The sequence below is a fragment of the Callorhinus ursinus genome, unplaced genomic scaffold, assembly GCF_003265705.2.
Source record: "Callorhinus ursinus isolate GAN/ISIS: 27379988/994484 unplaced genomic scaffold, GSC_fseal_2.0 scaffold83, whole genome shotgun sequence".
Taxonomy (NCBI): Eukaryota; Metazoa; Chordata; class Mammalia; order Carnivora; family Otariidae; genus Callorhinus; species Callorhinus ursinus.
In genome coordinates, this window is record NW_027397145.1 from 2997341 (window position 1) to 3022545 (window position 25205).

General features: G+C 40.6%; 1 protein-coding gene across 1 annotated transcript in view; it reads left to right on the top strand.

The window, feature by feature from the left end:
- SPOCK1 (SPARC (osteonectin), cwcv and kazal like domains proteoglycan 1) overlaps positions 1-25205 on the top strand; it is a 603296-nt gene that overhangs the window by 1835 nt on the left and 576256 nt on the right. The window lies entirely within an intron of this gene.

The following is a 25205-nucleotide window of genomic DNA, read 5'->3' on the forward strand; positions in this document are numbered from 1 at the left end:
GGGGGGGTTTGCTGCCGACAGCTCTTTCAAAGGCTCTCCCAGGTGGCTGGGGCCGTGTGCCTGGAGGGGACCGGGAGAGAACTTGTATGATACTTCACATGAGGATTTCCTGCCCTTGAGAGAGACCCTCACCACAGAGCCTCTGCTCTTGTCACAGGGCTCTTTTAGGTGCGAGATGTGTGGGAGGCACCCTCCCTTTACTGGATTTGTCTAGCCCCATTTCTGGTAGCCCCAAACCCTTGCAGGGGAAAAGTATGAGGAAATCCAGTGAGTCCAGATATTTTCTTGTACTTTGTAAAGGGCACCTCTCCAGGTCCCATTCCTGAGGAGCAGGTATGGCCGTAGCCTCGAGTGAGGGCTTTTCCCTCCTCTCTCTTCTCCTCCTCTTCCTTTCTCTAATTGACTGTGGGCTGCTTCTCTTTGAAAGGTGCTTTCAGACACATTCAATGAACTTTCACAGTTATTTTGAGCTTGCTTTATGCGGTGGACTTCCTCTGTGCTTCCCCCACCTCCTGTCCCTGACCTGCTCTGTTAACCATCTTGCATCCCGCTTTCTGTTCAGTTCGGAGGAGTCCTGCACCGACTTTATTTGCCTGAGGCTGAAAAAGATGCCAAACTGCCCCAAAGGTGCCCCCAAAGAAGCATTCACTCATGGACTCAATAGGGTAGAAATAATTTTGCTTTTTAAAATTTGTTTTATCATTACATTTTGGATAGAGTTGAGGGACAAGGCAGATGCTTAAATTGGGCTAGAGTTGAGGGACAAGGCAGATGCTTACCTGGGCCAGGTGGAAAAGAGAAGGACGCCTTTGCCGATGCCTTGGTTAGAGTGGCACCTCGGTCGGGTTGAAAGCAACTGCGTTTGTTGACTTTCAGGATGTGGAAAGGTTCACTGTGCTTTTGTGTCTGCTCAAGAGTTTCTAGTCTTAGTGTATCATAAGCATGATATTATCCTTATTTCCCATTAAGCTTTAAATTTTTAGAATTTGAATTTTTCTCCATTTCTCATCTTGCTTGCAAATGGTGACATTCTTTTATCCTTGGGTCACTGTTGTCCAGAACCTGACTGATCATGAGGCTCCCCTGGGGTGTTTGTTAAATTCTAGCACCCAGACTTCTCCCCTGGAGAGCCTGATTCCGTACTTTCAGAATGATTGCTGGAAAACTCTATTTTAAAACAAACATTCTCGGTAATTCTTAATATGTTTAGGCTGCCTTAAATATTGTAAAAATGTCTGAAGCTTAATAAGAAGAGAAATGCTTTTATGTTCAAACACACTGCTTTTTTGTTTCTGGAGAATTTTAGGTGTTAATATTTTTACCAGCATATATTCTTTTAAAATGAATATTTAATCCAGCATACCATTAAAAACATCTCAAAATGTTAAAAAATCGCAGACAGGTTTTCTCATCAACCATTTGATATGTTTCATGGGGTCTTGTGATACCAGCTGTGGCTAGTAACCTCTTCAAAGTTGTGAAACTCAAACTAGGTGCTCCTTTACTCCACCTTCAAGCATCTTCATTGGGTCCTTTACTTGGAGTAACCAAAAAGCCTCTGTTCCCTGGGTCCAGGCAGTAAAAGGTTGCTTACTCTAAAAACCGGATGTTCAGTGGACAGTGGACAAAGACCCAGCTAACGGGACAGTTGCTCAGCGAGCCCGATTGTTTGCACTGAGCCAGGTCTTGCTTAGGGTTGACAAAGCTTAGCTTCTCTGTTAGTGTTCTAGTTGTTTTGTTGAAGCCACTGATAACTTACGGACACCGTGTCCTGAGATTACCGTTGTGATGCTTGTCAATATTTGAAAGTCACTGTGAAAGAAAGCTTGTTGCCTTTCCCCTGACTTGTCACTTTATTGCACTCAGGTGAGAGAGATTTATTTTTTAATTTTTTAAATTTTTATTTTTTAAAGGTTTATTTTTGAGACGGTGAGAGAGAGAGGGAGAGAGAGAGAGGAGAAGCAGAGGGAGAGAGAGGAGAGACAGAGGAAGAGAGAGAATCCCAAGCAGACTCCCACTGAGCACAGAGCCTGACGCGGGGCTTGATCTCACGACCCCAAGATCATGACCTGTGTTGAAACCAAGAGTTGGTTGCTCAACCAACTAAGCCACCCAGACACCTGGGGGAGAAAGATTTAGAAGTGATTTTTGACCTTGTGAAACTAAAAACTAAAGTCTCCTTTTAGAATGTTGATGATACCCTTTGGTGGTTGTTATTGGGTTCGCTTTGAAATGGAAATGATAGCAGGCTGTGTGCCATGGTCCCCTGCATTGAGTGCTCTGTGACATTGCCAGGGATGACCTGAGAGCCACTACTTGGCACTTTGAAGTGGTCCTGTTGCTCAAGGTACACACTTAATAACTGTCTCCTTTACAGAAACAAAACTTTCAGAACCACTCCATGGCTTGTTGCCTAGAGTGAGGGATCCAGGAGAAACAGAACAATGTTGAGATGTTTGCTCCCAAATGTATTGGTGGTCTGTTTGGTCCTCATTCTTTTATAAAGATGAGCAGTTGGGATGTTTTGGTCAGATGGAGACTGAGACTTTTGCACATATACAGTATTGAGAAGTAGATGAAGAAGGTAGATGTTTGTATTAGGTGGTACAATAATTTCTGGCTTTCTGCTGTCATACATTTAACTTCTCTGTGGTTTGAGATTGAGGGGTCAAGATGCTACAGTCATTCTCTGGATTTTTCCTCAGCGTGATTTCGGTCTCCATAGTCATTCCTCTAAGGAAATTTTCCTCTGTTCGTTCTTACATTTATTTGCACATTCATTCCCACATCTATCTGATTGTCTAGTATATGCTAGGCAGTGTGGGCTGTAAGCGTGCACAAGGTAAATAATGTCATCTCTTCTCTCAGTAATCTCTTGTCTACTGGAGGAAATCCTTTAAGGCTTTCAGGCATTTCTTTCTTACTTAGTTTTTTTTAATAGGTTTTTTTCTTATAACATTTGTACATTCTGGTTGTAATTAAAAAATTAAAACATTGCATAAATAGATAATACCTAACATTAACCAAGCACATTATCTAAGGTACTTTACATATATTATCTCATTTAAAATTCATAACCATCCTAGGAGAGAAGTACTATTATTGATGGTTTACTGGGAGGTTGAGGCTGTTGCCCCAAGTTACAGAGCTGGGCTGTGGAGGAGCCTGGACTGGACCCAGGCAGTCTGATTCCAGATTCTTGCTGTGCATTGCAATCAGTCAAGAGTGGAGTGGATTTAGGATGTGAGGCTCCTTTGATATCACATTGTAAGTCTTTCCTACTTTATGTCTGAGGGCAATCAGTGAAGAATCTTAGTTTGAGACAAAGTAGAACGGAACCCAGGTAAGATATGGCTTACTGTAGGGGTCACGTCAGGGCTTACCTTCTGCTCATAATGAGCTTCTGATTTGATTAAAATAATATTGTTGCTTACACCAAACATGACATTTTTTTTTTCTTTTGCACACATGAAACTAGACTTGACATTTAACTCCAGGATAATTACCTTGAGCAGGCTTGAAGAATCAGAAACTTTGCCTTGGCTGGCATTTATCTTAGTCCGGAGTGACCTGAGTTTGTAATTCTAATGAGACCACAAGGACCAGCCTGCCTTCTTTCTCCTCTTGATGTACACTCTGTGGGATTTGGCGGTCTCCGTAGCAGAACTGGGGTGGCAGTGAGCATCTGATTTGCTCACTTGATCTTAACATCTCAGCCGTCATGAGTTTCAAGGGCAAATGGGGCTTATTGATAGAATAGTGGCTGGCTCAGTCAGTAGAGTTGGTGACAAGAGAGGTGGTATGGCTTAGTGGATCAGTCATTAATCTGTCACCACAGAAACTCGGCTTGTAATAGAGAGTAGCAGAAAATCATTTTGATTAAACAAGTTCAAGGAGACTTAAATGAGTTTGTGATCCTGACTCTTTAATGAACCCACTATCTTAAATCCCCTGTACTAAATGACCACTGATAGAAATAATTATTTCACAGGAACCATTGTAAAGAGACACCTTGGGAGTCAGTAGGCCTGAGACCATTCTCGTGTTTTTTTGTCCTTACCTTCAGTTTGTCCTTGCCAGAGAAAACCTAGTTCTTGCCTGGCAAGGATGGGAGAACTTCTTGCCAGTTGACCTTCCTAGGCTGAGTTCCCCTGCCTCTCCTGGTCCTCCACCAGTCCTGCCCTGTAGTACTTCTGCTGAACTGGATTGCTGAGAGGATCAGTCCTCTTCTCTAGGCTGATGAGATTATTTTCAAAAGCAAGAAGTGGTCCCAAATGGATCCTGGGGCCTGTGCTACTTCCCTAGAGGAGTGGGACCTAATCATTAGCTCAACTCTTTTATCTTGCGTGGAGAGAGGCGGTAATGTTAGTAATTAAATATTTTATAATCATATCTTATTTACGTAATGTATTTCACACCAAACACACTCAGTATCTGAACTTGAACACTTTCAGGATGACTCCTTTTACCTTTCTTCTGGTGAGGTGACTATGAATGTCCCTTAGGAAATTCCTCAGACCTAGGCTCACCGTGGATCTCTTCCCAGATGAGGTAACTACAAACAAAATAAATTTCCTCTAAGGAATTAAATAATTTGCCCAAGGTTACAAGTATTTTCTTACCCTATTTCATCTAATATAAGATGCCATTACTTTTAAGATGCACCATTGTTGTGTACTTCTAAGAAAGGAGACAGTGCCCAGAATGAAGAATTTAATAGACCCTTGGGTAAAACTGGGACCCCAGAGGACTACCCGCTCACTGTAAAGGTAAATAAGAAATGAACCCACCATGCAGAAAAAGGAGCATAGTAAGGTGACTTGCATGTTTCCACCTTGGCCCTGGTGAATGGAGGGAAAAAATTTGCCCCTGGCATTTGAGCAGGCTGACTCAATGCATACTACCGTGTGGTTAATTAAATTTAAGGGAGACAGATTATTTGTCTTCTCCAAATCCTTGACTTTTCATTTGTTAAGTGGGGATGGTAACACTCTTATTGGTGAGGACTCTAGATTTCAAGTAACTGAAATCTATTTCAAGCTGGCTTAAATGGAAAAGAAAACTTACTTTATAACTGAAGATTCTACTGATAAGCTATGACTTCAGGTAAGATTGGATCCAGACACTCCCCCATCCCCCAGGCTTTGGGCTTTCTTTCCCCTATGTTGGTTTTGTTCTCAAGCTCATTAATTCCATGTGGTGGCTCATGGCAAGTACAAATTTATATCATCATGAAGTTTTTATGTCTCAGTAGTGCCAACAAAATTCCCAGAATTGAGACTTGTCAGATTTACCTGTTTTTATATACCCATCCCCAATCAAATACTCTTGACAATTGGGTAGAATATGTTAATTGTTCAGGCCTGGGACCTGGGGCTAAAGTGGTGTGGGGGCTCCAAGAATCCTATGGTGGAAGGGAGGGTTGAGGGGTAGCTCCTTAAGGGGACATGGATGTCCAGTATGTTAGCCAACCTTACAGGGCTGGCATGAAGAATAAACTGGCTACTACCTGGGAAGTTCTTAGCAAAGTATTTGGTGTAATAAATGCTGAACAGGTGGAGGCTATTTTTTAAAACATTAACAACTCCTGTAACACTTTATGTATTATTCCTCAATTTTAGTTGTATATATTTGTATTTTAGCTTTTTAAATCATTGGATGTTTCCTGAAGTCAGAGCCTGAGTCTTAGCATGCCTGGCACAGAGTAGGTGGTGAATAAGCATTGTGTTGACTTGAATTTCTTCCTAAGCACACCTCTTGATGTATTCCTGGGAAAGAAAGCCTATAGGAGAATTACAGACATGTGTACTTTTATAGTTTTTGGTGGGTGGAAATTCTACATCCTACACATGCTGGAAAACATTTTTTGTGGGGTGATTCTAATCTCTATCTGTAAGCTGGGACCTTACAACTTTGTAACCGTTTTCTGGATACACTTGTATAGAGCTCAGTGTTCCCAGACCTTTACCATTAAGCCCAGCACAGAAGGCTTCTCAGTAAGTGAATGAGTGAGTGAGTGAGTGAGTGAGTGAGTGAGTGAATTATTCTGGATCAGGATTTTCCATGCCTTCAGGATGGAGACAAGTTGTTCTTTGCAGAGGTCTGGCCCCAGTAAGTCATGCTAGCTTTGGACACATGTCTCATTCTTTTAGTGATTGATAGTGATTATGGATACCAACAGATGGGGGTGCTGTTGAGAGTCAGGGTGAATCTGAAAAAGAAACCCAACGCCCGCACAACCGGGACACAACTCTTTGAAACTGAGTCTTTTCAGAGTGAAGAGCCCATTCTTTGACCTGAGTTCACCTTGCAGTCTTGCCAAGTATAAGCTTGGGTCTTTGGCTAGAGCATTACTTTCCTCATCTATAAAAGTAGAGTGATCATACCTACTTGTTGGGCTTGGGGGAGGATGAGTGACATCATGACGCAAAGCACAAAGTAAGGCGCTCATGATCTTTGAGTGGCTGATATACCTGCTCCTCTGATTTGCTTTCCGAGGGTCACTTGTCTTCTGCCCTGTGAGTGAATTGTTGGCACACAGATGTTGTCTTCTGTGTTGTGTCTTAGAGAAATGTTGGGGAGATCTGTTCCATTATCCCTGAGCCTGTCTTCATTCCTTGCCAGTCTGGAAGGCTGTGTGAGGTTCCATATGGTCTCTTTGTTAATTTCCAGTTGCAGCTTCTGGCACAGAAGACTTTCCCATTATATTTCCCATCATCACTGGACCTCCTGAAACTAGCAACTCATCATGATGTATATGAGAGCAAATTTGTGCCCAGCTGTGCCTGAAATTCGAGTTATGTGAAGGGCTCCCCAGGGAGCCCTGTTTTGCCAGCTCAGCCCTGATCAGTATCACTTTTAATGTTAAGCTCTGATCCAGTTGCCTCCAGCCCATCTCAAAAGGTATAAACCTCATCTTGTCCTACAGAGAGATCTAGGCTGGCTTTGGGGCGGGTGGGGTTCTGCATTACTGCCCTTGAGGAAGTTCCTTCAGGGTCTAGCAAATGTTGCTTGTTGGAGTTCAGGAGTCCCCAAGATCCTAGTTTGGCTTTAAAACCAACAGGAAAATACTGGTAGGGTTGGCCAGGCCTTTCTTCCTTCTCTCCTCAGGTCTAGCTCTTCAGATCCAGATCATGACAAGCTATCAGAGGACCTATAATTCACTAAACGCAGAGCCGGTTGACTGTGGTTCAGGAAAACCCAAACAGTAAAAAATAGCTAATGCAGGGCGTGATGGTTTGTTGGTACAAAAATGTTCTCCAAATGCCAAGTCTGTACCAGGCCTTTGCTGGGTGCTGCGTGAAGACGGAGCGCTTTGTACCCTCCTGGGGTTTACTCTCTAGCAAACAGATAAACAATCACAAAATAAGCGTGTAGGTACAGTAGACAAAAGTGCTACAAGGTAGAGGTACAGCCGCCTTGAGACTATGTAAAGGGAAGGGGAAGGTGCTGATGAACTCTTCTGGCCAGGGAATGCTCCTGGGGAAGGCCATTGGAGCTGAGAGCTGGTGGATGACAGGAGTGAGCCACGTGAGGAGAGGAGGTGCTTGTGTTCCAGGCAGCAAGTGGGAGGAGCAAGTCCCAAGGTCTTGAAATGGGAAGGACCCTGATGTGTTTCCATTAGACGTGTTTGCCCTAGGATTCTGTTAAGCAGCAAGCTCTCTCCTAGTTTATTTAAAAAGCACACTTTGCCCATTTGCAGCTTAACACCTATTTTGGAGGAAGGAGAATGAGTCACCTATGACAAATGAGATCGGCAGATGGGCCAAGGACGTGGAAGGATGGCCTATTCTGTTGTTCTCCCTCTCTGCCAGCCTCAGCAGCCTCTGATGGGAAAGTGTCCATCCCCCTCTTTGCCTCCGCCTTCAGAAAGTCCTTCCTCCCCTAAGGTCTGCGGCCCATGAGCTTCTCCTTCGCTCTGTGGTCCAGTGTCCTGGGCTATAGAGCTCCTGCAATTCCCACTGCTCTTTAAAAATAAAGGTGCCATGGAGTTTCTGGATGGAGTGATGGTTTATGAAGTATTTATTTCAAAAATGAGAGTGGTTTGAATGAGTTGTTCCTTGCCCTCCTCCCCATTCCCTTCTCCTGTCATCACTGCTGAGAACCAACTGGGTGCCAGACTTAGAGGCTAAAGTTGAGAACCAAGATTACCACCCTCAAGGGTCACATTTTAGGGGGAGAGATGGACATGAATGCAATTCCTTCAGTGCCATGTCGAGTGCTGAGTAGTGCGGGTACATTTCATAGCCCCTCTGTCTGGGTCCTCTTAGTGTCCCTCTTGACAGAGGTGAGGATAACGGTTTCTTCTTGGGAAGGAGGAAAGATGCATTGACAAACCAGTGATGTGAGTTACTGGAGATTCTTCTGGAAGGGTAAACACTAAAATCCACAGTAACTTGATGGGGCTGCTTTTCTTAGGATGCTATACAAATATGTCCCTCAGGAGACTCTCTCCCTTGATCCTTTAAAATGGACTTGCTTTTAAATTTGGCATACTGGGGAGAGGAGGAAGGAAGGACATATACAACTATTTGTAGGAATTTGCAAACTGTTCCTGTGTGATCTGCAACATGTCCCCACTACAAGGGCACCATCAACATTCCCCAGCATAATTATGTGCTGGGTAAGCAGGCATTTATGCAAAGTCTGTCGGTGTCTGTGATTGGAGCAGGGAAGCCGAACTTAGTGCAGGCGTGCCAGGCAATCTTTGCACAGAGAAAACAAATATGCAGTGAGTATAAGCCTCCACTCTTCTCTTTTCACTCTGTCTTTTCTGTCCCACCGTTGACATGGAATCACTCTCAGTTCTAACAAAGGCCAGGCCAAGGCAAAAAGAGAAAATGCCCCAAGTGAGGTGCTAGGGTGGTGCTTTTCAGACTCAAGTCTTCATAATCTTGTAATATCACTAGTGGGCTTCTTTAAACTGTAGATCTCGGGGTGCCTGGATGGCTCAGTTGGTTAAGCTACTGCCTTTGGCTCAGATCATGATCCCAGGGTCGTGGGGTCGAGCCCTGCATCAGGCTCCATGCTCAGCGGGAAGCCTGCTTCTCCCTCTCCCACTCCCCATGCTTGTGCTCTCTCTCTCAAATGAATAAATAAAATCTTAAAACAAAATAAAACAAAACTGTAGATTTCAGCCTCTGAGTCCAGAGCGTAGTCTTCAGTAGGTCGAAGGTGACACCCAGGAAGCTGCATTTTAAATAAACAAGTCTGGATAATTCTGATGCAGGTAATTTTCAGACTGTATTTCCAGAAAAATCCTGGAGAACTATTATTCATCCTAAATAGCTGACATGATAAGAGCCAATGAATAATAACATTTTAGACAAAATGAGCATTTTGTGTGGTAGAAAATTATTATGGGTGCAGTGTTTTCCCCTTTGGCCAATAGGGTTACCATTGATACCGAAAGACAGAAAGGTCTTGCTTTCCAGTGTGGGTGTCTGCATAGTCTCAGCAGTAAGCATTGTTAGGAGGTGCTCCTGGAGCAGAATAACATTTGACTAGCTTCTAGGGACACTTGTGTACATGAACCCAGTGAAACTGATGTGGGGACTTTTATAAGATACACTCCTAGGGTGTCCATCTCAACGAATCTTCATGTCTCCAGAGGGGCCTGAACCCAGCCAATGCTGGGCTAACTTTGCATCTTCTCTAGCAAAATTGATATGTTTTGTGCACAGATGAACTGAAGGAAGTTGACTCTGACATTGGCTTTAGTTTACAGAGAAATGGGTACTGAAGCTTAAGTGGTGCTAAGAGTATGTAATAAACAAAGAATTTTGAGGATCATCAAGACACGGTGGTACTCCTTGTTCTGAAGCCCACTGAACCAGCTCTCAGACTTTGCTTTACCCCATGTTGCTGAATTTCCTCTGATTAATGGTACCTGAAATTGATAAAACCATTGCCAAGGAGGGAGAAAATAGTTAACTGATAATACTTGAACAGATTTGTATGGCTGTTTGGGGTCTTTCCATAGCCCCATTGTTAAGGGATGGTTGGGTAGTATCCATGTCTTTTTATGCTCTTTGGATATGCTGATTCCTCTGTGACTTCAGTGGGTTTGGTTGGCTGGTTGGTGTCCAGAACTTTCATTAGGCTGAGGCATCACTTCCAACATCTGGGCCAGCTGATCTTACTGTGACTCTGGATCCAGTCTTCAACCTTTGACCAGCCTACTTGAATAAGACCTATGTCATTTTCAGTGAAGGAGAGTATTAACGTGTTATCCATAGTAAAGATAAACTACTGCTATGTTTACTAGTGTGAGATAAATTGTGTGATTTTTCTTTATATGACTGGGTTGATGGTTTAAAAATTTCTTCCTACCTCAGAAAGACCTTTGCATATGCTTTTATTGTTTTGTTTCTTTCCACTGTCGTCCTTGACCTAGATCTTGCCTTTCCAGTAACCAGGTCCTGGTACACAGATGAAGTAGTTCTCTTTGTTCACGTATTCATACATTCCTACCACAGGTATTTATTGGCCAGGCTGCTATGTACCAGGCACTGTGCTGGCCATTTAGGATGTAGCAGGGAGCAAAAAAAGTTGATTCCTATCCTCTGAAATCTGTAGACTCCTTGTCTGAGATAAAGTAAAGAGGAAGGTGTGCTTGATAGTCGGGGACCTATTGGGGGTTATTCCACAAAGGAAGAGCCCTAGTCCACAAAGGAACCAGAGCAATCCTGGCGACCTGGACATTCAGAGGCATTGTGACCTGAGCCATGTCTCTGTGGGAAAGTAGCATCAGCCTTCATCTCTCAATCTGTCTGGGGGTCAGACCACTTGAGCTTACCTCAACTCCTACAGACACACACGGGGTGCCTCTGATGTTCTGCATAAGTTTAGAGACCCAGGTGCTTCCAATAGAAGGGTGTTGGTCTGTACAGTCAAGGTGGAGCATGTAGAGAGAGGACTTGATGTGTATGAATGCTGAATCCTTGCCTGTCCTCTAGGTCAAGGTCTGGATAGGTAAAGAGTATGTTTTGTTGTAGTATAACAAATATAGAGCAAAGGGTGCCAATCATAAATGTACTACCACTTGATGTACTTTCATAAAGTGAGCACACCCATACAACCATCAACCCAATCAAGAGACAGAATCTCATTAGCATCTTAGAAGTCCATTTTGTGTCCCTTGCTGTCACTGCCTGTCCCTGTCCCAAGCAAGAACTGTCCTGACTTTTTTAATTCAGAATTTTTTTAAATTTTATTTTATTATGTAATGTTAGTCACCAAACATCATTGGTTTTTGATGTAGTGATCCACGATTCATTGTTTTCATATAACACCCGGTGCTCCATGCATCTCCAAAGGCTAGTGAAACAAAAGTAAAAATGAACTTTTGGGACTTCATCAAGATAAAAAGCTTCTGCACAGCAAAGAAAACAGTCAACAAAACAGACAACCCACGGAATTGGAGAAGATATTTGCAAATGACACTACAGGTAAAGGGCTGGTATCTAAGATCTATAAATAACTTCTCAAACTCAACACCCAAAAAACAAATAATCGAGTCAAAAAATGGGCAGAAGACATGAACAGACACTTCTCCAAAGAAGACATACAAATGGCTAACAGACACATGAAAAAATGTTCGTCATCATTAGCCATCAGGGAAATTCAAATCAAAACCACAATGAGATACCACCTTATACCAGTTAGAATGGCAAAAATTGACAAGGCAGGAAACAACAAATGTTGGAGAGGTTGTGGAGAAAGGGGAACCCTCTTACACTGTTGGTGGGAATGCAAGTTGGTACAGCCACTTTGGAAAACAGTGTGGAGGTGCCTCAAAAAATTAAAAATAGAGCTATCCTATGACCCAGAAATTGCACTACTGGGTATTTACCCCAAAGACACAGATGTAGTGAAAAGGACTGTCCTGACTTTTAACACTGTAGATTAGTTTTGTCTGTTTTTATACTTTTATAATGGAATTGTATGGATGTCTTTTTTTGTCTGGCTTCTTTTGCTGAACATCAAACTTATGATAGACTGTTGTGCATTGCTATACTTTGTTCATTCTCACTGTTGTGTGAATATTGCACAATTTATTCACCTGTCCTATTTTTGGTCTTTATTTAATTTTAATTCCAATATAGTTAATATACAGTGTTATATTAGTTTTAGGTATACAATATAGTGATTCAACAATTCTATGCATCTTACTTGGTGCTTATCAAGGTAAGTGTACTCTTCATCCCCTTCACCTACTTCACCCATACCCCCTCCCACCTCCCCTCTGGTAATTATCAGATTGTTCTCTATAATTAAAAGTCTGTTTGTTGCTTTGTCTGGTTTTTTCTTTGTTTTGTTTCTTATATTCCTTATATGAATGAAAATCATATTGTATTTGTCTTTCTCTGATTGATTTATTTCACTTAGGATTATACCTTACCTGTCCATCCTTGTTGTTGCAAATGACAAGATATCTTTCTTTTTCATGGCTGAGTAATATTCCATTGAGAGAGAGAGAGAGAGAGAGAGAGAGAGAGAATGTACATCTTCTCTATTCACTTATCTATTAATGGACGCTTGGTTGCTTCCATAATTTGGCTATTGTCAATAATCCTGCAATAAACATAGATGTGCATATATCTTTTTGAATTAGTGTTTTTGTATTATTTGGGTAAATAGTGGAATTAGTGGATCATATGGTAATTCTATTTTTAATTTTTTAAATCTTTTTATTAAAGATTTTATTTATTTATTTATTCATGAGAGACAGGGAGAGAGAGAGGCAGAGGGAGAAGCACACTCCCTGCCGAACAGGGAGCCGGATGCAGGACTCGATTCCAGGACCCTGAGATCATGACCTGAGCTGAAGGCAGACACTTTACTGACTGAGCCACCCAGGTGCCCTATTTTTAATTTTTTGAGGAAACTCCATACTGTTTTTCACAGTGGCTGCACCAGTTTGCATTCCCACTAATTGTGCATGAAGGTTCCTTTTTTCCATATCCTCCATTTCCATATCCTCACCAACACTTGTGTTTCTGATTTTTGCCATTCTGGCAGATATGAGGTGATACCTCATTGTGGTTTTGATTTGCATTTCCCTGATGGTAAGTGATGTTGACCATCTTTTCATGTGTCCATTGACCATATATATGTCTTCTCTGGAGTGGTGTCTGTGTCTTCTGCCCATTTTTAGAAATTGGATTATTTGGGTTTGTGTTGAGTTGTATAAATTCTTTATATATTTTAGATACTGTTTATCTGATATGTGATTTGCAAATATCTTCTCCATTCAGTTGATTGCCTTTTGGTTTTGTTGATTGTTTCCTTTGCTGTGCAGAAGCTTTTTATTTTGATGACATCCCAATAGCTTATTTTTGCTTTTATTTCCCTTGCCTCAGAAGACACATCTAGAAAAATGTTGCTATAGCCAGTGTCAGAGAAATTACTGCCTATGCTCTTTTGAGAATTTTTATAGTTTCAGGTCTCATATTTATGTTCTTAATCCATTTTGAGTTTATTTTGTGTGTGGTGTAAGAAAGTGGTCCAGTTTCATTCTTTTGCGTGTTGCTGTCCAGTTTTCCCAGCACCATTTGTTGAAGAGACTGTCTTTTCCCCATTGCATATTCTTGCCTCCTTTGTTGAAGATTAATTGGCCATGTAATCATGGGTTTATTTCTGGGCTCTCTGTTTTGTTCTGTTGACCTATGTGTCTGTTTTGTGCCAGTACCATACTGTTTTGATGAGTATAGCTTTGTAGTATAGCTTGAAAACTGGGATTATGATACCTCCAGGTTTGTTTTTCTTTCTCAAGATGGCTTTGGCTATTTGGGGTCTTTTTGTGGTTTTGTACAAATTTTAGGATTGTTTGTTCTAGTTCTGTGAAAAATGCTGTTGGTATTTTGATATGGATTGCATTAAATCTGGAGATCGCTTTGGGTAGTATAGACATTTTAACAGTATTTGTTCTCCCAATCCATGAGCATGGAATATCTTTGTATCTGTGTGTGTCGTCTTCAGTGTCTTTGTATCTGTGTGTGTCGTCTTCAGTGTCCTATAGTTTTCAGAGTACAGGTCTTTTACCTCTGTGGTTAAGTTTATTTCAAGATATTTTATTATTTTTGGTACAATTGTAAATGGGATTGTATTCTTAATTTTTCTTTTTGGTACTTCATTATTAGTGTATAAAAATGCATTGATTTTGTATCCTCTGACCTTAATGAATTCATTTATCAATTCTAGAATGGACATCCTTATCTTGTTCCTGACCTTAGGGGGAAGAGTTTTCCCCTATTGACTATGACGTTAGCTATGGGTTTTTCATATATGGCCTTTATTATGTTTTGTTATGTTCCCTCTAAACTTACTCTGTTGAAGGTTTTTATCGTGAGTGGGTGTTAGTCATACTTTGTCATATGCTTTTTCTCCATCTGTTGAAATAATCATATGGTTTTTTATCCTTTCTTTTATTGATGTGATGTATCATGTTGATTGATTTGAGAATATTGAACCATCCTTCCAATCCAGGAATAAATCCCACATGATCATGGTGAATGATTTTTTTAAATGTTTTGTTGAATTCAGTTTGCTAATATTTTATTTAGGATTTCTGCATCTATATTTGCCAGGGATATTGGCCTATAGTTTTCTTCTTTTGTAGTTTATCTGGTTTTGGACTCAGGATAATGCTAGCCTCCTAGAATGAATTCAGAAGATTTCCCTCCTCTTCTATTTTTTTTTTTTTTTTGGATAGTTTGAGAAGAATGGGTCTTAATTCTTCTTTAAATGTTGGGTAGAATTCCCCTGTGAAGCCATCTCATCCTAGACTTTTGTTTGTTGGGATTTTTTTGATTACTGATTCTATCATTGCTGGTATTTGGTCTGTTCATTTTTTTGTTTCTTTCTGCTTCAGTTTTGGGAGGTTTTAGGTTTCTGGGGATTTATCTGTTTCTTCTAGGTTTTCCAGTTTCTTGGCATATAATTTTTCATAATACTCTCTTCTAATCCTTTATTTCTGTGGTATGAGTTGTTCTTTCTCCTGGTTGTTGTTTTTTTTTTTTTTTTTTATCTTTTTTTAGACCTCTCTCTCTCTCTCTCTTTTTTTTTATGAATCAGCAAAAGGTTTATCAATTTTGTTGATCTTTTCATGGTACCAGCTCCTGGTTTCATTGATATGTTCTTTGTTTTTTTAAATTTCTGTTTCATTTATTTCTGCTCTCATCTTCATTATTTCCTTCTGTCTGCTGGCTTTGGGGTTGGTTGGTTCTTTTTCCAGCTCCTTCAGGTGTAAGGTTAGGTTGTTTATTTGAGATTTTTCTTGCTTCTTAAGGTAGGCCTGTATTGCTATAAACTTCCCTCTTAGAACAGCTTTTGCCACAGCACAAGGATTTTGGATTGTTGTGTTTTCATTTTCATTTGTCTCTGTGTATTTTTTGATTTCCTCTTTGATTTCTTGGTTGTTCCCTTCATTGTTTAGTAGCATGTTATTTGTGCTCATTCCAGATTTTTTCTTGTGGTTGATTTCTAGTTTCGTAGTGTTGTGGTCATGAAAGATGCATGGTATGACTTCAGCCTTTTTGAATTTGTTGGGAGTTGTTTTGTGGCCTAATATGTGATCTGTTCTGGAGCATGTGCCACGTGCACCTGAAAAAAACGTGTATTCTCCTGTTTTAGGATGAAATGTTCTGAATAATCTGTTAGGTCCATCTGGTCCAGTGTGTCACTGAAAGCCACTGTTTGCTTAGTGATTTTCTGTTTAGATGGTCTGTCCATTGATGCAAGTGGGGTGTTAAAGTCCCCTACTGTTATTGTATTACTATTGATTACTTCCTTTATGTTTGTTATTAGCTGCTTTATGTATTTTGATGCTCTCATGTTGGGTGCACAGATATTTACAATTATTAGATCCTGTTGGATTGTTCCCTTTATATAATGTCCTTGTTACAGTCTTTGCCTTAAAGTCTTTTTTCCCCTAATATCAGTACTGCTTACCCCAGCTTTCTTTTCACTTCCATTTGCATGATAAGTGCTTTTCCTTTCCATCTTCACTTTCCATCTGCATGTGTCTTTAGGTCTGAAATGAGTCTCTTGTAGGCAGTCTTGCTTTTTCATCCATTCTATCACCCCATGTCTTTTGATTGGAGTAATTATTGATAGGTATTACATTCAAAGTCATTACTGATAGGTATGTACTTACTGCCATTTTGTTTTCTTGATGGTTGTCTCTGTGGTTCTTCTCTGTTCCTTTCTTCTCCTGCTTTGTTCTCTCATGGTTTGCTACCTTTCTTTAGTGATATACTTGGATTCCTTTCTCTTTTTTTTAATTTTAATTTTAAATTTAATACAGTGTTAAATTAGTTTTAGGTTTACAATATAGTGATTCAGTAATTCTGTATGTTACTCAGTACTCATCAGTACTCATTCATCTATTCCACTCGTTCCCTCACCCACCTCCCCACTGGTACCTATCAGTACTCAGTAGGTAAAAGTCTATTTTTCTGTTTGTCCTTTTTTTCCTTTTGTTCCTTTCTCTTAATTTTTTTGCACATCTGTTACTGGTTTTTGGTTTGTGGTTACCATTAGGTTTGTATGCAACATCTTATGCATGTAACAGTCTACTTTAAGTTGATGTTTGCTTAAGTTTAAACCTCTTCTTTACTACTCTCCCCCACCCACATTTTAGCTATATGGTGTCATCTTTTACGTCTTTTATTTTGTGAATCCCTTGACTGATTTTTATAGATACACTTGTGCTTTCTACTTTTGTTACTCTTACGTAAGGTCTTTCTTTTCCACTCAAAGAGTCCCCTTTAATATTTCTTGTAGGGCTAGTTTAATGGTCATGAATTCCTTTAACTTTTGTTTGTCTGAGAAACTATTTCTCCTTCTATCCTGAATGATAGCCTTGCTGGATAGAGTATTTTTTTTGCTGCAGGTTGTTTTCTTTCAGTACTTTGAATATATCCTGCCCCTCCCTTTTGGCCTGCAGAGTTTTTTGCTGAAAAATCAGCTCATGGCCTTAAGGAGTTTCCCTTGTATGAAACTGTTTTCTTTTCTCTTGCTGCTTTTTAAAATTCTCTCCTTATCATTGCTTTTTTCCATTTTAATTACTTTGTGTCTTTGTGGGACCTTCATGGGTTGATTTTATTGGGGGTTCTCTGTGCCTCCTGGACCTGGATTTCTGTTTCCTTCCTCAGATTCAGGAAGTTTTTTTTTTTTAAAGATTTAATTTATTTGACAGAGAGGGAACACAAGCAGGGGGAGTGGGAGAGGGAGAATCAGGCTTCCCATGGAGCAGGGAGCCCAATGGGGGGCTCGATCCCAGGACCCTGGGATCATGACCTGAGCTGAAGGCAGATGCTTAACAACTGAGCCACCCAGGCACCCCCAGATTCAGGAAGTTTTCAGCTCTTACTTCTTCAGATAAATCATCTGTCCCCTTTTGTCTTCCTTCTCCTGGGTTCCCTTTAATGCAAGTTGTTGGTTTTGCTGAGTTCCCTAAATCTCTTTTCATTTATTATTTTTTTCTGTCTCCTGCACAACTTGATTGCTGTACATTACTCTGCCCTCCAGGTCACTGATTCAGTCTTCTGCTTCCTCTAGTCTACTATTTATTCTCTCTAGTGTATTTTTTTTAATTTCAGTTATTGAGTTCTTAATCTCTGTTTTGTTCTTTTTTATGTTTTCAGTCTCTTTGTTAAGGGTCTCACTGAGGTCCTCCACTCTTTTCTCAAGTCCAGTGAGTATCTTTATGACCACTCTGTTAAATCCCCTATCCGTCATATTACTTACCTCCATTTCCTTTAGGTCCCTTGCTGTGATTTCATCTTGCTCTTTCATTTGGGACATATTCCTCTGTCTCCTCATTTTGTCCAAATCTCTGTTTTTATGTTTTGGAAAATTCAGTTATGTCTCTTGCTCTTGAAAGTAATGACCTCATAAAGAACAGGTCCTGTAGTGTCCTGTAGTGCAATGGTCCTTGTTTACCAGAATCTGGCACTTGAGGAGTGTCTCCTGCGTGTGTTGCATATGCCCTATGTTGTGGTTGAGCCGCATTTGCCGTCCGTTGTATGCCATGACTCTCTTTGCCTGTTGTGGGCAGGGTTTGGTTCCTGTGTTGCTAGTGGGCCATTCTGAGGCCACCTTGGGTTTGAGTAGAGTCACACCAGGTATATGACAGAGATGCAGTAGCACCAAACTGCAGTGCCCTGAGATGCTTTTGTTGATGGGTGGAGCCTGCAGTCAGACCAGATGTCTGCTCCCAGCCCACTGCTGGGGCCGCAGTTGGACTGGTGTGTGTGGTTATCTTTGGATGGATTGCGGTCATGGACATTTTGGAGGGGGCAGGTCTGCAAGAGAACATGGGGGTGGGGCACCCTGTGTTAGCAAAGTTTGCACAGGTCTGCTGAAGCCTGGCTGGAGGATCACATACAGAAAAGAATGCAGGGGCATGGTGCACTGTGCTTGTAAGTTCTCTGCCTGTTGGCTATGGGAGGGGACCTGCAGTGGCCCGGAACAGAAGCAGATGGGTTGGAGGGGGCAGATCTGTAGAAGCTGGTAGTTTTAGATGGAGATGTTAGAGGTCACCGTGCTGGTTCTCACAGATGTCTAGGCCTCGGGGCATGGGGGGGTCAGGAAGAGAAATGGCCCCTCACTCTGAGATTAGTAAACAAATATCCCTCCTATAAGAACCATGCATTTTTTAAAATGCTTCTTCTGTGCTTTATCTCTGTGGAGCTGTTGGTTTTCCTTCCTTCCTTTCCTTTCTTTCCTTCCCTTCCCTTCCTCCCTTTCTCTCTCTCTCTTTCTTTTCTTTTCTTTTTCTTTTTTGATATGGGGCTGGAACTCATGACCCTGAGATTAAGAGTTGTATGCTCTACTGACTGAGCCAGCCAGGTACCCCATTGTGCTATTTCTTTATAGGGCAGGGACTCAGTGTCCTATCACCCTCCCAGCTCTCCCAGAGCAAAGCTGATTTTTAAGTTCCATGTATTAAGCACAGCTTACTATAAAAGCCTGTGGAATTCAGCCCCTCTGTTTTCAATGCCAAATGGTATGGGGATTCCCCATGCCTGGAGTGGCTGGGGTGTCTGTTTTTCTCCCTACTCAACAACCTCAAAGATCCTCCATACTCAGGACCTCCAAATGGTCCTGCATGTCCATTTAGCTCCTAGCTGTGTCTCTGCTCTTCCTCCCTCTTTGATGTGGCCTCTTGTTTACATTTAGCTGTGGAGACTTTGTTCTGCCAGTCTTCGGGTTGTTTTCTGGGTTATTTACACTGATGTGTGTATTATCTAGTTATATCCATAGGATGAGGTGAGCTTAGGATCCTCCTACTCCACCATTTTCCCCAGAAGTCTCCATCTGTTCTATTATTGAAGGAACTTTCAGTAGTTTCCAAGTTTTGGTTCTTATATAATAGTACCTTCTTGGGAATGTCTTTTGGTGAATCGTGTGCGTTTTTTACAGGTACGTACTGGTTTAGAATCCATTGGTTATAATAAGGCAGGTAAACTTTGTACTTTCAAGTTTTCCCAAGTGGTTATTCCTATTACTCTCTTACCAATACAGCATTTTTGCTTTACTGACAGAGAAATTAAAAAACAAACAAACTCAATTTAACTTGTATGTTTAATTCAACAAAATGTATTGAGCATCTTTTATATATCAGTTACTTGTCTACCTTATGGAGCCTAGGTGGGGATAAAAATAATGCTGAGAATAAGACAAAACAATGGGTTGTAAGTGCTACAAACAAAGTAATAGGGTAACTTAATGCGGGAAAGGAGAGTCTCTTCAATATATAGTATTGGGAAAACTGGATATTCATATGAAGAAGAATGAAATTGGGCCCATATGTTATACCATTCACAAAAATTAACTTGAAATAGATTAAAGGTTTATTTTTTTAAAGATTTTATTTTTAAGTAATCTCTGCGCTCGACATGGGGCTTGAACTTACAACCCCGAGATCAAGAGTTGCATGCTCTACTGACTAAACCAGCCAGGAGTCCCTAAAGGTTTAAATGTAAGACCTGAAACCATAAAACCCCTAGAAGAAAACATGGAAAAAACTCCTTGACATTGGTCTTGGCAATGATTTTTTTGTATTTAGGCCAAAAATACAAGCAACAACAGCAAGAATAAGTGAGAGTACATCAAACTTTAAAAAGTCCCTGCACAGCAAAAGAAACAATCAACAAAATGAAAAGGGCATCTACAAAATGGGAGGAAATATTAGCAAACCATGTATCTGATAAGGGTTATAATCCAGAATATGTAAAGAGTTCGGACAACTCAGTAGCAAAAGACAAAATAGTCTGATTTCAAAATGGGCAAAGGACCTGGACATACATTTTTTCCAAAGAGGATAGACAAATGAACAACAGGTACATGGAAAGATGCTCAACATCATAATCATCAGGGAAATCCAAGTCAAAATTTCAGTGATATTTTGGGGCGTCTGGGTGGCTCAGTTGTTAAACATCTGCCTTTGGCCCAGGTCATGGTTCCAGGGTCCTGGGATCGAGCCCAACATTGGGCTCTCTGCTAGGCGGGAAGCCTGCTTCTCCCTCTCCCACTCCCCCTGCTTGTGTTTCCTCCCTCACTGTCTCTCTCTGTCAAATAAATAAATAAAATCTTAAAAAAACCACAAAATCTCAGTGATATTTCACCTCCCGCCTGTTAGAATGGCTACTGTAAACAAAATAAGAGATAACATGTGTTGGCAAGGATGTGGAAAAAAGGGAACCCTTGGGCACTGTTGGTGGGAATGTAAATTGGTGTAGCCACTATGGAGCTTCCTCAAAAAATTGAAAATCCAACTACCATATGTTCTAGTAGTGTTATTTCTGGGTATATATCCTAAGGAAATGATCACTATCATGAAGAGAGATCTGTGCTCCCACATTCATTGCAGTATTATTCACAGTAACCAAGACATGGAAACAGCCTAAATGTCCTTTGACAGATGAATGGGCAAAGAAAATGTATGTGTACACACACACAGACACACACGCACTGGAGTATTATTCCACCACAAAAAAGAAAGAAATCCTGCCATTTGCAACAACATGGGTGGACCTTCAGGGCATTAAGCTAAGTGAAATAAGTCAGAGAAAGATAAATACTGTATGATCTCACTAATATGTAGAATCTGAAAAAGCCAAATTCATAGAAATAGAGAGTAGACTGGTGTTTGCTGGGGCTTGGGAGGTGCATTGGGAGGAAATGAGATGTTGGCCAAAGGGTACAAATTTCTAGTTGTAAGAGGAGTAAGTTCTGGGGATTTAATGAATCCATTAAATGGATTCATTAAAAAGCATGGTGACTATTGTTAACAGTATATTTGAAAGTTGCTAAGAAAGTAAATCTTAAATGTCTCACTATAACAATAACATGGTAATTATGTAAAATGAGGGATGTATTAACCTTGGTAATCATTTTGTGGTATATACATATATTAAATCATCAAATTGTATACCTTAAACTTAGGCAATATTATATGTCAGTAACATCTCAATAAAACTGGAAAAAAACTAGGGTAAAGGTAATATGGAAGGGATATATTTATGTTCTAGGTGTGGGCTTACCATTATTCTTTTGACTTTATTATTATCATTTTTAAAGATCTTATTTATTTGAGAGAGAGAGCATGAGTAGGGGGAAGGGGCAGAGAGAGGGAGACACAGACTCCCTGCTGAGGAGGGAGCCCAATGCAGGACTTGATCCCAGGACCCTGAGATCATGACCTGAGCCAAAGGCAGACACTTAACCAACTGAGCCACCCAAGCGCCCCAGTTTACCATTATTCTTTTGACTTTAAATTGTTCTTATCCTTTTGAAATAGATGATTCAAAAAGAGAATTTAGAAGATACAGAAAAAGAGAAATAAATAACTTCCCTCCCATAGGCAGTCACTGTTAACACTTTTTTGGGGTGGCCTGTTTGCTTTCAGAGGACTTTTCAATGCTAAAATGTTTATTTTCATGGTTGATGTCATGCTGTTGATATGGTTTGGTGTTCTCTCTCTCTGTTTTCATTTAATGACATGGCGTAAACATTTTAGTATTGTTTGATGGTATTCTTTGTAAATGACATTTTAATGGTGTATATTAGTCCAGTGAATACTACAATATAACAAACTACAATACTTGACAATAGATGATTGGTGGTTTCCATTTTTCCTTATTCTCTATGATTACATGATGAATATTTTGAGCCTGTGAGCCTTTCTATAGTTAGAATTTATTTCCTTATGATATATTCCCAGAAGTAGAAATATGTGGTATTACTGGCATGTGCATTTTAAAGGCCACTGATGTATGTTACCACGTTCTACCCCCAGAACAATAGAATGTATGTTTTACTGCACCCTTGCCAGCATTTGCTAATTAGTGATTTTTTTTGGGTAGAGAAGAAGAACATGATAGAAACATGGCATGCCAAGATAGATGCGTTACTGAATCAACGCAGGTACAATGATGCATGCAAGAGTCCTGACTGGGAGGAGTGTTTCTCTGATCCCTCTTGATTTTGTCAGGGAAACAGATGTGAGAGGCCAGCAGCTCGCCCATAACTGGGGAGCATAAGCTGTTGTCCTTTCTCACATTTGTACCTGGCCTTATAAATGCTGTGTAGAGCCTATTCTCTGAAGAGCCCTTCGAGCTCATTGTGGAGATATTAATGAATCCTGCCCTCGTTCGTAATTAGGAGCAGGAGCAGATGCTCCAAGCCAGATTTCAAGTCAAATTGCTGCTTATGGATCCCCCGCTGCTGGTACAACGTATAGATACTTTAATGCCCTTGTGGTGGAGGTGGGTGAGAAGAGATCATTAAAAACCGAGTCCATCCCCACCACGGCGGTCAAGTGGTTTCTCCTGTTGAATACAGACAAGGCCTGAGCCCACATCCGCATCTTCATCTGTGTTCAAGACATCCCCCTGATTTTCATTAGCCAATATTTCCTCCCACTGTTCTCACCACAGGCCTGTCTGGTGTACTCAGCTCAGAGTAGGCAGGGAGAGGGTTTCCCCTGGCTGTTGTCTCAGCATCATAAACAAGATAATGGCACAACAGTTCTCTGGATCTGTCAGCAGTTGGGGAGCTCTCTGCAGGCCTAGACAAGTAATTCCCAAGCAGGGAAGATTTTGCCCCCAGGGGACATTTGGCAAGGTCTAGAGACATTTCTGGTTGCCACAGCTAGGGAGGGTGGGAGGAAATGCTATTGGCATCTTGTGAGTAGAGGCCAGGGATGCTCCTAAACATCCTACCACGTAGAGGACAGCCCCTCTTCCCTGAAATGTCTACAGTGTCAAGGTTGAGAAATGCTGGCCTAGAGACGTTGTTGCTCCTTTTTTATTTTTTTCAAAGATTTATTTATCTGAGAGAGAGAGAGAGGGAGAGAGAGAGCGCAGGGGCTAGGGGGAGAAGGAGAGAGAAACTTAAGCAGACTCCATGCTGAGCACAGAGCCTGACACAGGCCTCAGTCTCACAACCCTGAGATCACGATCTGAGCTGAAATCAAGAGTTGAACGTTTAACTGACTGAACCACTCAGGTGCCCTATGGTTGCTCCTTTTATGATTATTTATTCCCAGTTTTGTCAAGAAGCAATTGGCATACCATGTGTTACTGAGTAAGCTTAAGACCTACAGTGTGATGGTTTGATTTACAGATCTTGTGACGTGATGACCACAGTAAGTTCAGCTAATCTCCATCTTTTCGTACAGATAAAATGAAGAGAAGAAAGGAAAAAGGAAAAAAAACTCTTGTTGTGATGAGAACTCTTAGGATTTACTCCCTTAACAACTTTCCTTTATCCCACACAGCCCTGTTAACTGTAGTGACCATGTCATCCATTATATCCCTAGTACTTATTTTACAGCCGGAAGTTTGTACCTTTTGACCATCTTCCATTATGCCCCTGCTCCAGCCTCCTGTAACTACAGATCTGAGTTTTCTTTTCCCGTTGGTTTTTTGTTTTGTATTGGATTGCAAAATAAGCAAGATCATACAGTATTTATTTTTCTCTGCCTGACATATTTCACTTAGCATAATGTCTTCAAAGTCCATCTGTATTGTCTCAGGTGATAGAATTTATTGTTGTTTTTTGATGGCTGAATAATATTACATTGTATAGATAGATAGCACAACTTCTTTATCCATTTATCCATCAGTGGGCACATGGGTTGTTTTGTGTCTTGGCTATTGTAAATTATGCTGCGGTGAACATGGGCGTGCAGATAGCTTTTCAAGTTAGTGGGTTTGTTTCCTTTGTATTCCCAGAATTGGAATTACTGGATCATATGGTAGTTCTATTTTTAATTAGGGTTCACCATAGTGTTTTCCATAGTGGCTGCACCAATTTACAATCCTATCATAGTGCAGAGGGTTCTCTTTTGTCTACATTCCTGCCAGCATTTATCTCTTGTCTTTTTGATTAAGGCCTAGTTCTAGTGATAAATCATTGCAGTTTTAATGTGAGTTTCCCTAATGACTAGTGATGCTGAGCATCTTTTCCATGTACCTGTTGACCTTTCATATATCTTTTTTGGAGAAACGTCTAGTTAGGTCCTTTGCCCAGTGTTTAATTGGGTTGTTTGTCTTTTTTTTTTTTTTTTTTTGCTATTGAATTGTTTGAGTTCTTTATGTATTTTAGATATTATCCCCTTATCAGATATATGATTTGTAAATATTTTTTTTTCATTCCATAGGTTGTCTTTTCAGTTTTTTGATGGTTTCTTTTACTGTGCAGAAGCTTTTTAGTGTGATGAAGTCCTACTTGTCTGTTTTTGATTTTGTTGCTTGTCCTTTAGATGTCCTATCCAAAAAAATCATTGCCAAGACTGATGTCAGTATGTTTTTTCCTACAAGTTTTATGGTTTCTGGTCTTACATTTAAGTCTTTAATCAATTTCAAGTTAATTCTTGTGAGTGATATAAGATACAGGTTCAGTTTCATTCTTTTTCATGTGAATATCCAGTTTTCCCACATTGAAAAGACTGTCTTTTATACACCGAGCATTATAGGCTCCCTTATCAAATATTACTTGATCATATATGGTTGGGGTCATTTGTGGGCTCTCATTTCTGTTCCATTGTTCTATATGTCTGTTTTTATATCAGTACTGTACTGTTTAATGACTATAGTTTTATAATGTAGCTTGAAATCAGAGTGTAGTGCCTTCTGCTTTCTTTCTTAGAATTTCTCTGGCTATTCAGGGTCTTTAGGAGCGTTTTTTCC